The sequence below is a fragment of the Mauremys mutica genome, chromosome 10 (assembly GCF_020497125.1).
Source record: "Mauremys mutica isolate MM-2020 ecotype Southern chromosome 10, ASM2049712v1, whole genome shotgun sequence".
In the NCBI taxonomy this organism is placed as follows: Eukaryota; Metazoa; Chordata; order Testudines; family Geoemydidae; genus Mauremys; species Mauremys mutica.
Genome location: NC_059081.1, coordinates 41,806,934 through 41,819,557, shown reverse-complemented (window position 1 = coordinate 41,819,557; position 12,624 = coordinate 41,806,934). Strand labels below are relative to the sequence as shown.

The following is a 12,624-nucleotide window of genomic DNA, read 5'->3' as shown; positions in this document are numbered from 1 at the left end:
TCTACAGGAAAAGGGAGAATCCTTGGGCTTCTGGCTAACAGCCTCTTATAGGGACCAGCTGGGCCTGATTGGGGCTTGGCTACAGCTGAGCCTACTTTCTCCCAATCAGCCCAGGCTTTCCTTCCCAGCCTTAGCCCTCTCTGAGGGCTGTTCCAAGCCCCAAAGGGCAGGAGCAGGGGACCACCCTGCTATAGGCTGCAAATATTGGGCTGTCCCCATAAAATCAGGACATCTGGTCACCCTACCTGGGGACCCTCTACCATTTAGCAATGGCAGTGTTGTTGAGACCTCTTGATGTCAGTTCATGACCCCCAAATTGGGACCTTATTCACCAGCACTGATGATAAAAGTCTACAGGGCCCAATCATATGGGCTTCTGAGCATCTCAGCTTTCATTGACCTCACTCCTTTCCTCAATGGGAGTGGAAGGTGCTTATCACTTTGCAATAGACTAGCTCACAAGTTTGGGCCTATAGGATGGTGGAATGGTTGAGCAGAACAAAAAAAACCCACAATTGCAGTCAGCAAGGTCTTCTCCTTGCTGCCCCCAGTGTTCAGATTACTGAAGGTTGTCAGATTCATCATGGGGGCAGGAGAGGATCCTTGTGGGCAGGAGCACTGCCAGCCCTCACAGGGCCCTGCAGCAACCCATGGTCAACCTCAAGGTGATCAGGGAATCATGGAAGCAGTGGGTCTGCTGACAGGCTACAGCATCCTGCTTCCTGGTTCCCTTACCCTCCCTCAAAATGATCCTCACAGCCCAGAGGGTGAGGTGGAAGTCCTTCCAGGGCTGGCGAGTGAGCTGCACCTTGCCCTTGGAGCTACAAGCCTCTACCAGGAAATGGTGCAGCTCATCCTGCAGCACATGCTGGGCCAGGTTCATAGATTCTCGGTTGTCCCCCAGCTGCGCCCTTGGAACGGCCTTGTGACCTAAAGAGACTGGCAAACTTGGGGCAGACCCCCGGCATGGCACCAGTTCTTCAAGTGCTGCACAGCCTACCTCAGTCCCCAGTATGAGGAGCAGCAGAGGAGCGGGGGCTGGGAGCGGGAAATACAAACGCTGCCTCCTGGGGGCTGTCAGGAGAGAAGGGAAACAAGACAATCCCGGAGGTGGCAGTGACATGGGAAGCAGGGGGAGAAGCGAAGAGGTGGGGGTGGGAGTAGTGGCAGGGGGGACAGGATCAGGACAGGGGGCAGGATGGGGACCAGGGATGGGAGCAGGACCGGGATCAGGGGCCCCCAACAACTAGGCCAGTGGTATAACACCACTTGACCGGGCATGGGGGCAAAGGGGGCGCATGTGGGAAGGAGGCCATCTACAATGCCAGGCCTGGGTGCGACGCTGGGCGTGACACCCACAACCATGGCAGCAGGCAGGGGATTGCTTAGGTCCAGGCCCCCAGATTGTAAAGAGGGCAGCTGCACCACCTCAGAGAGGGACACACCCAAAGGCTTGGGGCCTAGCTGTTTGGCACTGGCCATTGTCATAATGGATCTGGCAGCCTCTAACAGAGTGCCTTCTATGGCCAGGCAGGTGGGTGAGGCTGGGGTGCCCCAAAAGTGAAAGTGCAGATCGCAGCCTGGGGAAAGGGGGAGAGAGGAAGAGAGGGTGGTGCGACAAAGCCATCACCCAGACTGTTGTCCCCCAGAAAGACAGGGGTCAGACCCAGGGCCTCGATCTCCTAGAAGATGGAGTGCAGGTCTCCACCCACACCACAGGTCCTCCCAGTCAGCAACTGGGGCAATTTCTAGCGTGGTGCCAATGGAGGGCATGAAAGACAGAAGGGGGGTGGTGGAGGGAGCTCCCTCCAAGGCCTCCTTAGGAAAGGACTCTGGGAGGAGGTGACACCTTCCTCCATCTGCTGCCAAATGTCTCCTTGGTTGGTTCCCCCACTGGCCTTTTTGGGAGGGGAGGGACGGCAGCGGAGGGCTTGGCAGCAGCAGCCCCCTCATGGTGTTACAGGGGCCTCCTCCCGCTCCACACCAAGGTGGAGGTGCTGAGTTCACACTTTCCACTTGCTGTGCTTCCCCTGAAAAAGCACTCAGCCCTCCAAGGTGGTAGTGACAGTGGAGGGCTAGCCTATGTGGGTAGGTCCAAGGGGCGAGGGTGATGGCATCGGGGAGGCAGGGGTGGAGTGACAGAGGGAAGGCTGCCCCCACCTCATGGAGCACATGCAGGGTGGGTCAGAAGGGTGGAGAGCCCCATGCGCCGACCGAGTGCTCGGAGATCCATCCAGTGCCTGTTGTCATAGTCCAGGAGGTCTCAGATTCTGTTGGTTTCTGCCAGGACCAGCCTCTGGCGCACCGAGGGGGACTCCACCACCTGCACACCCGTGTAGCAGGAGGCTCCGCAAGGAGGTCTGCCCTCTTGGTGGACATAATGGACCTGGTTGCCGAGAACAGCTTCCAGGTCTGGAGGAGGTTGTGGTAGAAGACCGGCAGCTCAGGGAGGTCTCGCGGAAGACCCCTTGGGTGGAGAAAAAAGAGCTGCCAGTCATATCAGAGCCCTCAGAGGTGGCAGAGAAAGGCGTGCACCAACGTGCTCCACACTGGACTATCTGCACCATAAAGGAGTCTCTGTAGGGCCTGGAGGCAGAAGACATGGACCTGGCTGCAGAGGCAGACCAGGCCCTGTCCCCTCCAGGGAAAGACTCAGGACCCCTGCAGAGACCCAGTGCAGTCCTGGTCAGAAGAACTCCAGAGCTATCCTCTAGAGCCAGGTCAGGATCCCCTGGGCCGGGCTCAAGGTATTGAGCCAGTGCCAGAGCATGGACAGGACCAGTTGGTTCAGTACCAGTGCCCTAGTGCCCAGGAGGAGTCCTGTCCATCTCCGCAGCCTCTCACCCACCCTGGCCTCCAAATCCTGCCAGTTCTGCGGCAGAGAAGGATGCGTGATGGAAAGGTAAACACCAAGATAGAGCAGTGGACCCATGCTCCACCGAATGGCTTGAAGCACGGGTGAGAGGGAGCTTGTCTGCCACCCTGCCTCAACCATCAGGCCAGAGCTCTTGACCCAGTTGACCCGAGTGGAGGAGGCCGCTGACTAGATCACCTGGCAGGCCTCCACCCGCACCAGGTCGCCCAGGTCCTGGACCATGAGGAGCACGTCGTCGGCGTAAGCTGACAGGACCAGCTGCATCTCTGGCTCATGGAACACCAACCCCTTCAACCTCCGATGGAGGAGACAGAGGAAGGGCTCGATCGCCAGAGTATATAGCTGGCCTGACAGCAGACACTCCTGATGAATCCCCTGCCCGAAGCTGACCGCCTCTGTCAGGGTCCAGTTGAGCCTGACCAAACACTCCGCGGAGGTGTACAGCACCTAGAGAAAACCCATAAATTGGGGCCTGAAGCCAAATGCCCACAGAGTGCCAGGAGATACCCTTGGTCCTTCCTGTTGAATGCCTTCTCCTGATCCAGGGACAGGAGAGCGAACAACAGACTATCCCTATACCTGAGCTCCAGGAGGTCCCGGACCAAAAACAAGTTATCAAAGATGGTGTGGCCCGGGATGGTGTAGGTCTGGTCAGGCTGGACCATGTCTCAGGGGTCTCTGGTGTCCCTCCATGCCAGGCCAGGGGGTTCTGATAAAACACCCTGAGCAACAGAAGCTGGGCCAGTACTCTGCTCACTGCAACTCCAATTAGTTGCCCCGCTGCACACATGACTGTGGGAACTGCTTTCAACTGATAGATTGGGGTGGGCGGGAGAGAGTTAAAAGGCTAATTAATTCACTAGCCCAGATGGTACAAAAGACACAGGAAGGAAGAATGAAGTAGAGGAACAAAGTGAGTGAGTGTGGGTGGGTAGTGGAGTGAGAGCCAAAACCATGAGGGACCATGTGATGGGTGTATTCCCCACACTGGCTCCTGAGATGGTAAATTAGGCCAGGTGAGCCTAATTGACCAATTAAGCAGCCAGTAGGAGAGAGATATAGGCTACAAGAAGGCCACTAATTAGAGTCAGGCACAGCTGGGCAGGAATAGGAAGGACCTGTAAAAAGCCCAGGAGCTGCAGCAGCAAGGAGGGCTGTAGTTATTCTCTGAAAGGAGGGAGTTGAGAGGCTGGGATCTAGTGATCTAGGTAGAAGCCCAGGGAAACAGCAGCAAGGACTAAGACCGTACAGGCCTGGGCTGCACATTATAGGGTCCCTAGGCTGGAACACAGTGTAGAGGATGGGGTGGGTTCCACTATGGCTAGTGGCACAGGGTATTGGAGATATCAGCTAGACAGTTGATCAGGAAGGACTGTGATTTCCCTGGAAGGGAATGAACTTAGTGACCTGGCTGGAAGGCCAAGCCAGAAACTGCAAGGTGCCACTCTGAGAAGGGGAGAGAAAGAGGGTGTAGACAGAAGATGGGTAGAGAAACCACTGAGGAGGCTGAAGCACTTGGCAGAGCTGACTGTCAGGATAGCTAGGAGGAGGTGCTGTGGGTGGTGAGGGAACCCATCACAAATCTCTCCTTCCTTGCCTCAGGAGCTGAGGGCTTTGTATTACTGTTGGAATGAGGCTATGTAGTCTATAAGAGTAATGGAAAAGAACACCTATACCCCATTCAAGGACTTGAGTGGTGCTTGTGCAAGCCTTCTAGACTCATATTGACTTAACTGGGCTTTGGATGAGGCCCTATAGAGAGAAGTGAAAAGTGCATCACTATTCACTTCTGCTAATACAGCACTGGTTGTGCTCTCAGAGGGTGCCGTGCATTTCATTCACTTGCTCAAGAGAATGTTCCCTATTCAAGGAGGTGGTGGGAGGTGAACAAAAGGTGAGAGTTAAATAAAATTAACCATATGCACACTCTCAACAATAGACTTGATTGTCCTGAATAAAGTTCTTGTTTTCTAGGCACTTAAGGAAAACAATTTGTTTTAGGAAAAATTCAAATTCTTAAAACCTCTTGGAAATGTGTCTTGAGAAACTTTGAACAATATTTTCTTTTTCTCCAGGGATGATTCAGGTGAATAACATATTTTTGTCTCCTGATTTTTTTTTTGTTACTAGGAATCTTTTTCTGAAAATAGGATTTTGGGGGCTAGATCCACAGTGGGATTTAGGCAGCTGTTGTAGGGTGGACTTGCTCCTACCTACTTTATATCCTCATGCAGGGCTTGGAAATGGTCTGGTAAAACACCTCATGCACTTTATAGTATTCTTGTTCCACTACCTTTACAGACTATAGCACCTCATCCCAACAGTAGCATGGAGCCCTTCTGAAAAGGGGTAAGTTTTACCTCAAGAGAGAAGCATTCTGACTCTACAGCACCTGCTTTTCACATGTTAAGGAATAAAGACCACATTTGTGGTCACATAATGGGGAAAGATATGGTATACATGGGATGTGTCCAATTAGATGGACTGAAATAATTTTCCAGTACAATTGGCTTTTTGTCTCCGGGGGGGGGGAACACAGGCATTTTATTGAAGGAAGCAGGCACTGGTCTTTTATCCTTTACAGTCTGGTATTTACAAGTGAAGCTGTTGGCTGTCTAATTGCAATTTACAAAAACAACATACAATCTCATTTAATCTCTCTGAGTAGTTGCCATATTTAGTTTCCTAAGGGATAGTCTGTTTACCTGAACTGAATTCTAACTCAGGGTGGAAAAAACAAACAAACCCGTGACCTGTATTCAAAAATATTCCAAACACAGTGTAAACTAACTACTGTTCACTTGTGTGAATATTTAGCCCATGGTAAATGTGTATAAAAGGTGAACCAAGTCAGGGCCAGCGTCAGTGACATTTGAAATCAGCAATTATTTTATATCTAGAATGGCCTCGCTGTTACTTTAAGCTTTAGGGACAAATTCTAACCTCCCTTCCATCCTTTACAGTCCCACTGAAGTGGTGGCATGTAAGTGAAAGGGCTGTGAGTTGGGATAGAGATTTTGGTCCTTTGTTTTTAACCACATAGAGGTAAAATGTTCAATGTGACACGTTGCACTGTCAAGGCAGCAAAATTTACAGTGCAATTTGCATTGTAAGTTATTGTTGCCCTAAGCAGCAGTAACTCTCTCTCTGTAGCTTTAACAGACCTGGGAGATGGTAGGGCAGCGAACCAATAGCAAAGCAGGACCAGGCATTATAATGATCGTGCTGCCTGGTAGCATATATGATTGTGGATGGGCTGAGAGTCACAGGACGGGGTTATTATATTTAGTAGTATTTCATGCTTTTGCAAGGTGGCTATTTTTGGATGCATATCCTTAATCTTCAAAACCACTGGTTCTTGGCTACTTCTCAATACTCTGCTATTTCTAAGCCCACCATCTTAAAAAAACTCTTTAAAATATCTAAATTAATCTTGTACCTCCTAATGACAGCAAGATGCTGCTTGGCCAAATTCAGGGAAAGGGAGATTTCCCCATGCCATATGATGGGTTACATGAATTCAAGATTCACTTGCTATTTTGGAAAAGCTTATGGATGACTAAAAATAGGCTCTAGTGAGTATACATGTTTTGGCTCCCCTGTTTACAATATAAACAAGGCAACCCTACAAAAACAACTGGCACCAGACAAAGATAGCCGCTTTTTAAAATTATATTTCAGGTTCATTCTTCTACTGAAAGAGCATGGTGTGGGCTCTGTGTATTTGGCAACTGCAGCCACAGAATCCACCCAGTACCCTTTCCTCCCACAGAACTGTGCTCAAGAATCTATAGTCTTGATGTTTAAAATATTGTGTTTCTGGTCCTCAGGACTGTAAAGATGACTTTGAAAACAAGAAGTGAATACCAGTTACAAACAGTGCATTGTTGTTTTCCAGAATCTGCAGACAGACTGGACAACAGCTGTAAGAGAAGTGAAACAGAATGAGAGGATCTATCTCAATGTGGTGTTGGCTACCTAATGACAATTTAAATATCAACACTATTGACTATTTCACTGCTGCTCATTTTAACAGTTTTATCCCACAACCCCAATCTGCCTCTGAAGATGCCAAAAGCAGCCAAAACTTCCAGCTGCCCCAAAGACAATTTCCACGGTGCAGTTGTGTAATTAATCAATCTTTTACATATTGAAAACTAAAATATGGGGTCCCTGTAAAATAAATCACATTGTAGATAAACATGACTAACATTGTAGCTACTGTACAAAGTATACTATTCATTCAGTTAATTAAAAGTCTGTTTTTAATTTAAATGAAGCTGCTACAGAGTCCAGGGATGGTGTGACTTTTTTCCCTGGTGGGACAGCTCTATATCTCACTGGAACGATGTGAGGATCTCATTCTCTAAATTGCCTTGAGCCATCCTAAGGTGCACATGTGAGGGAAACAGGTACATTAAACCAAGGGCCCAGTTCTCAAATCTGTTACATAAGTTTTTACAATGGAAATAAATAGATTTCTATTGGTGTCATGGTGCATCAGAATGGAGAATCAAGCCTTGAATATTTCTAGCTTTACCAGAGTTAAGTTATTATTAGTACTGATAACACTTTGAAGCAGTTCATTTGATCAATTTTGGGAAATATTTTCTTCAAAGCGTGTGTGTATAATATATAAAAATAAATTTACACCAGATGATCTTCTCTTAGCTCAGCTTGTACAACCAATGGTTGCCTCACTGGTGAGTGTGGAAAGCAGATGTGCATTTTTTAAAGTATTTTGCCCAGTAGGATTCATTAAGTTCTTGGTGTGCTTCCTGTCTGTCTTTCTATATAACTTTTTCACGCTTCTTAAGTGACTTCACTGCCAATTGAAAACTCCTGGATCATAATAGGGCTGTGGTTTTTTTTGTTTGTTTTTTGCCTTTCTGGATGTTTCCTCATTTTCCTGTAATCCTCATTTGATAATTTACTCATTGTTAGCCACTTAACAATAGCCAATGCACATTTGTTGCAGGCTATGGAAGCTCTTTCACTGACTGAGATCTGGTGATGGAGGGCTATGTATGCTTCAGTACATAGACACAATGGGATGGGAGAGATGCTAGAATTCTCTCTCCATTTCCTGTGGGTTTATTTGATCATTAACATCACTTTAATTCAATTTTATACGAGTCTCCTTTTATTTACTCTTTACGTAAGTCAGCATTACAACAAAGCTCCCTGTATTATTGTTTTTTAACACAGTAGCATCCTTTCAGAGTTATGTCAGCATTTTGTCAGCATTCCCTTTCATAATACTCGTACATCAGCCTAGATTCATGTGCTGTTGATCTTCTAATTTTCAGTCAACATTAATCCCCGTAGGTCCTTTTCAGCAGAAGTTTTTGGCCCAATAGCTGTGTTTAACTCACTTTCTGTTATAAAAAAAAAATTGGAACATTGAACAATTCCCTTTCAGGGTTTCTTTTAACAATGCAAAGTACTACTGAAGGCTTGGTTGGTATTTGGAGGTGAGGGAGGAAGGACAATTTAAATCTCACTTCCATCTCCCAGCTGTCTCTTTTCATGCTCCCCATTATCTCTTCTCCCCCTATCTATTTCATTTTCCCCATTTAACATAAAGGATGTACTGAACCTTAGTTTTGTTTTTCAGTTATGACATCCCACATATGTGTTTTTTAGAAGTTGGTTCACAAGTGTGAAGTCATCAAGGAAGCTCATGCCATGTATCAGCTCCTGGCTTTGGGCCCCTGCGTATCTACATGCCAAAAGCAATCAGTGGATGAAATTTGGGATTCAAATGACTACAGCTATTATCTAATTAAACTAAAATGTACGTTGGTTTCAAATACAATACATAGTACGCATCTATGTAGTCAGCAACATAGATTTTTACTATTTGATAATGCTTGGGAGGAAAATACTTTTTCCTCCTTCCATTCCCCTATTGTTAGTGTTTAAGGCAATGTTCTATACTGAAGGGCAGTAGAAAAGCACAGTGAGGGGAATCTTCACACAATATTTCCCTTGGTTTTTTTTCTCTTACAGAATATTTGGTTGAATAAAAGCATAAACAATTGTATTTGGAAATTATTCTGTATCACTTTTCCAGGAAGTGCAGAAGATCCAGTGCAACTTCATGCATTAGGCATTCACTCTGTTGACCATACTATGAATTCTACTTTATTGGCAAAGGATTCTTAATGACACAATGATTTTGACATACCCATTTCCTTTTGATTAATCCCCATAACACAGTGGTACATCCATACAGAACTGACAGTTGTTTTTATGAATAACACATAAAATAACACTTTGAGTCTCACAAGGAATGTACAAGAAGAACATGACAAAACAATGTCCTTTTTGCAAACAGGGGCCATGTTGTAAACTTTGTTTTACCAGAAATACATTATTAAATATGTCTACGAAGCCTGGCTTTGATCCTGTTCCTCTCATCCTTGGAATTGTTAGATCCTGTTCCTGTATCCATTGTACAGGACAGTTTAGTACATACTATTTATGTCAACCCACAAATTTTAAAATTAGGGTTCTTGTGATTTGATCATACTATAAGCCCTTTCCAATGTAAACCCAAGAAACTTGACAGTTTAAAGCTAAAATAAAATTAACGTAAGTTGTTGTTAAAGCTAAAACTGTTGATATTAAATCCTGAAAAGGACTTTATATCAAAATGTGTAAAAAGAGATCAAGAGTAGAACATAGCTCTTGGGAAGACAACAACAGATGGGAGATCTCTCAAAGAACGTGAAAAGATTAGAGAAGGCAGAATGTGGTCAGGTTCCAGAACAGCAAAGATTTATGGAACGATCTATTCAGAACTAGTTCCAGCCCTCTCTAAAGGCACCAGGATGAAATTGGCCTGCTGCAACTCCATTGCACTGGGTATGAATATCATCCTGGAGACATTCTTGGAAGGAACCTGTTGGTGGTTCACTCTTCCCAGCACAAAGGCAATGTTTGAAAAGAGAGAAGGCAGTTCATAGTTGTAGAAATGGGTGAAGAATTAATAATGTGTATCTTATTCCAGTAATACTACTTTTTCTGTTTATGAAATGTCTACCAACAGATTATATTTTTTTTCATTTTCTGTTTACATTCAAGTATTTTTGGCTAATAATAGCTAAGAATAATTTTGTCGTTTGCTTGTTTGCGACTATTTAATTGTCAGATTCTACATTCCAAATCTCTGATTCTATTTGAACACTTAAATAAAAGTGACCTGACTTTCAGAGGCGCTCAGCATCTGAAGCTCCATATCAGTGGTCATGATAATGAAAATAAGGCCATGTATATGCTTAAATTTAGTTCCCATGCTTTAATTTTTATTTTTTTTATTTTATTTTTTTTTGCCATAGGCCACATAGTATGTTTCTGTTCCCTGACTGAGTGTACCTGTTAGAATCATGCTTCTTGTACTATTACTGAAATTTATAAATTTTTTGAAATTCATAATCTTAAGTATTTGCACATGGAACTTGATTCTGAAATGTAGAGTAGGTCTACACTTTGAGCTGTGGGTGTAATTGTCAGCATAAAGAGACATACCAGCACTAGCTGTGGTTGAGCTAATGCTCTAAAAATAAAGCATAGTCAGAGTGCTGGGAGGGGCTAGCTGCCCAAGTAGGTACCTAGCATCTCAGATGGTATGTATTGTTATATTAACTTAGATATAATAAATGGGCCAAAGATGTTAACCCAGTCACTGTCCAACATTAAACAGTGTTAGACAAGGTCTGGGATAAGCACTGGAATAAACTGCCTAGGAAGGTTGTGGAATCTTCGTCATTGGAGATTTTTAAGAGCAGGTTAGACAAACACCTGTCAGGGATGAGAGTCCTGCCATGAGTGTGGGAGACTTCTGTAGATGACATCTCAAGATCTTTTCCAGTCCTATGATTAGGCATATGGAGACTTCAGCTTGCTTAGTACTAAGGCAAACATGCTCTTAAAAATCTTTTAAACTTTTTATTACAGAAAAAAATTAAAAATAGTGAAAGCATCTGAAACATAAGTATTAAGTAAGGCATTTTTAAAACATTTTTGTTTCCCTTTCTTTTTACCTGGACTTTTTTTTTAGAAAGAACTTCCTCCCCGCTTATTTGATAGTCCTTTCAATGGTCTCAAATGTAATAACTATCCTTTTGGGTAAAAGAGAAGAATTTAGTTGGGACGAGCTGAAGCTGCTGCCAACATCTGATCCTGTTTCATCCCACATAGCATATGGAATTCAGCTGGAGCTGGTAGAGGTGACGATGTCCTCAGGATCCCTCTCTCTGGCCTGGTCTGGTCAGAATCAGGATGACAAAGGCTCGGGATCCCAAAAGATGGTGAGAGAGCAGCCATGATGGTGAAGCTCAATTCAGTAGCCTCTCTGTCTTTTCTTCTCTTCATCTGTTCTTTCTGTATTTCCCCCACTCCCCTCCAAAGTCTCTTTCTTTAAGGACCCAAAAGGGGAGTGATGGGTAGAATAGCCCATCCCCTCATTACTTTGTCCACCAGTTAGGCCTAATATCCTACACACCTATTTTGGTTCATTAGTTTGGGGACCTACATAATCTGTTTTTTAAAAAGCATAATCTCAGCCGTCCTTAATTATATCAGTAGGCCATTTTTGTTTGGACTAATCCAGCCCCTCTGTCTTACACCTGTTTATAACATTCTTTATTGAAAAATAAATTGACCTATTTTTCATGGTAATTTCCTAAGAAGGCAAAAGTTAGACTAATTGCCACAACAGTACTGGGGGTGGGTAGCCCCTCCTGTTAGTTAGCATGGTAATGTTACCATGGCTACACTGTATTTTTAGTGCACTAGCTAGATCAGAGCTAGCCTTGATATGTCTCCTTGAACTGGGAATTATATCTCCAGCTGGAAGTGTAGCCATAGCCTTAGGCTTTCTGCAGATATTCTGCAATGTTTACTTAAAAATTCCCATTTTTATACTAGGATAGTCAAGAATGCAAACAGAAGAGGACCTGTGAATGCCATCAAAGAGAATTCATTTAAACATTAGATTACTTGAAGAATTCCCACAACATACACACCAGATACTTGCCCACCTGTAATATTTTGCTTCTCCCTTTGGAGACAGAGGGCTTGGTGTGTGTGTAAGGGATCGAGCCTTGAGCTGAGAGAGACAGCCGGATCATGTCTGTGGAAACTGGAAGCACCATAGAGCTGGATCTTCCAGATTGGGGTTTGGGAGATGGGAGCAGGAAGCAGTGTACCTTTACATGCAGAAATCAAGGCTAAGAAGGAAGGGGGAGGAAAGCAGATGCTGCCCGTGGTCTGCTATTGTCTTTTGGAATGAGATGGATCTCTTCTAACAAATTTCCCAATCCCATCAAATCATCATTGCTTTCCACTGTTGTATAGGAAGACTCTTTTTCAATGTGAGCCTGATTTTGTATTGAATTAAATTCAGAACAAGAGTATTTGATGCAACTAATAAGAAAATCATCATTCTGTTTTTGGTTTCTAAGTTTAGGATCTATAATGTGATAAAATACTGCTGCTTTTAATTTACTTGGGGGGTACTTTCTAAAAAACAATGTGAAAGGACAACTCAGAAAGCAGTTCTTTGACAAGTCATTACAATGTATTAACAGCTCTGGTGAGCATATGAAAAGGCTGTATTGTACTGTCACACAAACCAGAACCACTAATGGACCTAGTGGCTGATCTTGCTGGAGTCATGACACTAGTGAAGACAATAACACTGAAAATGATTAATGAACGATGAAAATTCATTCACTTCTCCT

General features: G+C 44.7%; 1 long non-coding RNA gene across 2 annotated transcripts; it reads left to right on the top strand.

Annotated features, from left to right (window-relative positions):
- Window positions 1–3,990: 3,990 nt before the first annotated feature.
- Window positions 3,991–7,297, top strand: LOC123343361. Of its 2 annotated transcripts, XR_006572216.1 has the most exons (4): window positions 3,991–4,769; window positions 4,850–4,961; window positions 5,177–5,224; window positions 6,774–7,297. It is a non-coding gene; the product is annotated as an uncharacterized LOC123343361 (long non-coding RNA). The 2 variants fall into 2 exon arrangements; XR_006572215.1 differs by lacking the exon at window positions 4,850–4,961.
- Window positions 7,298–12,624: the final 5,327 nt, after the last annotated feature.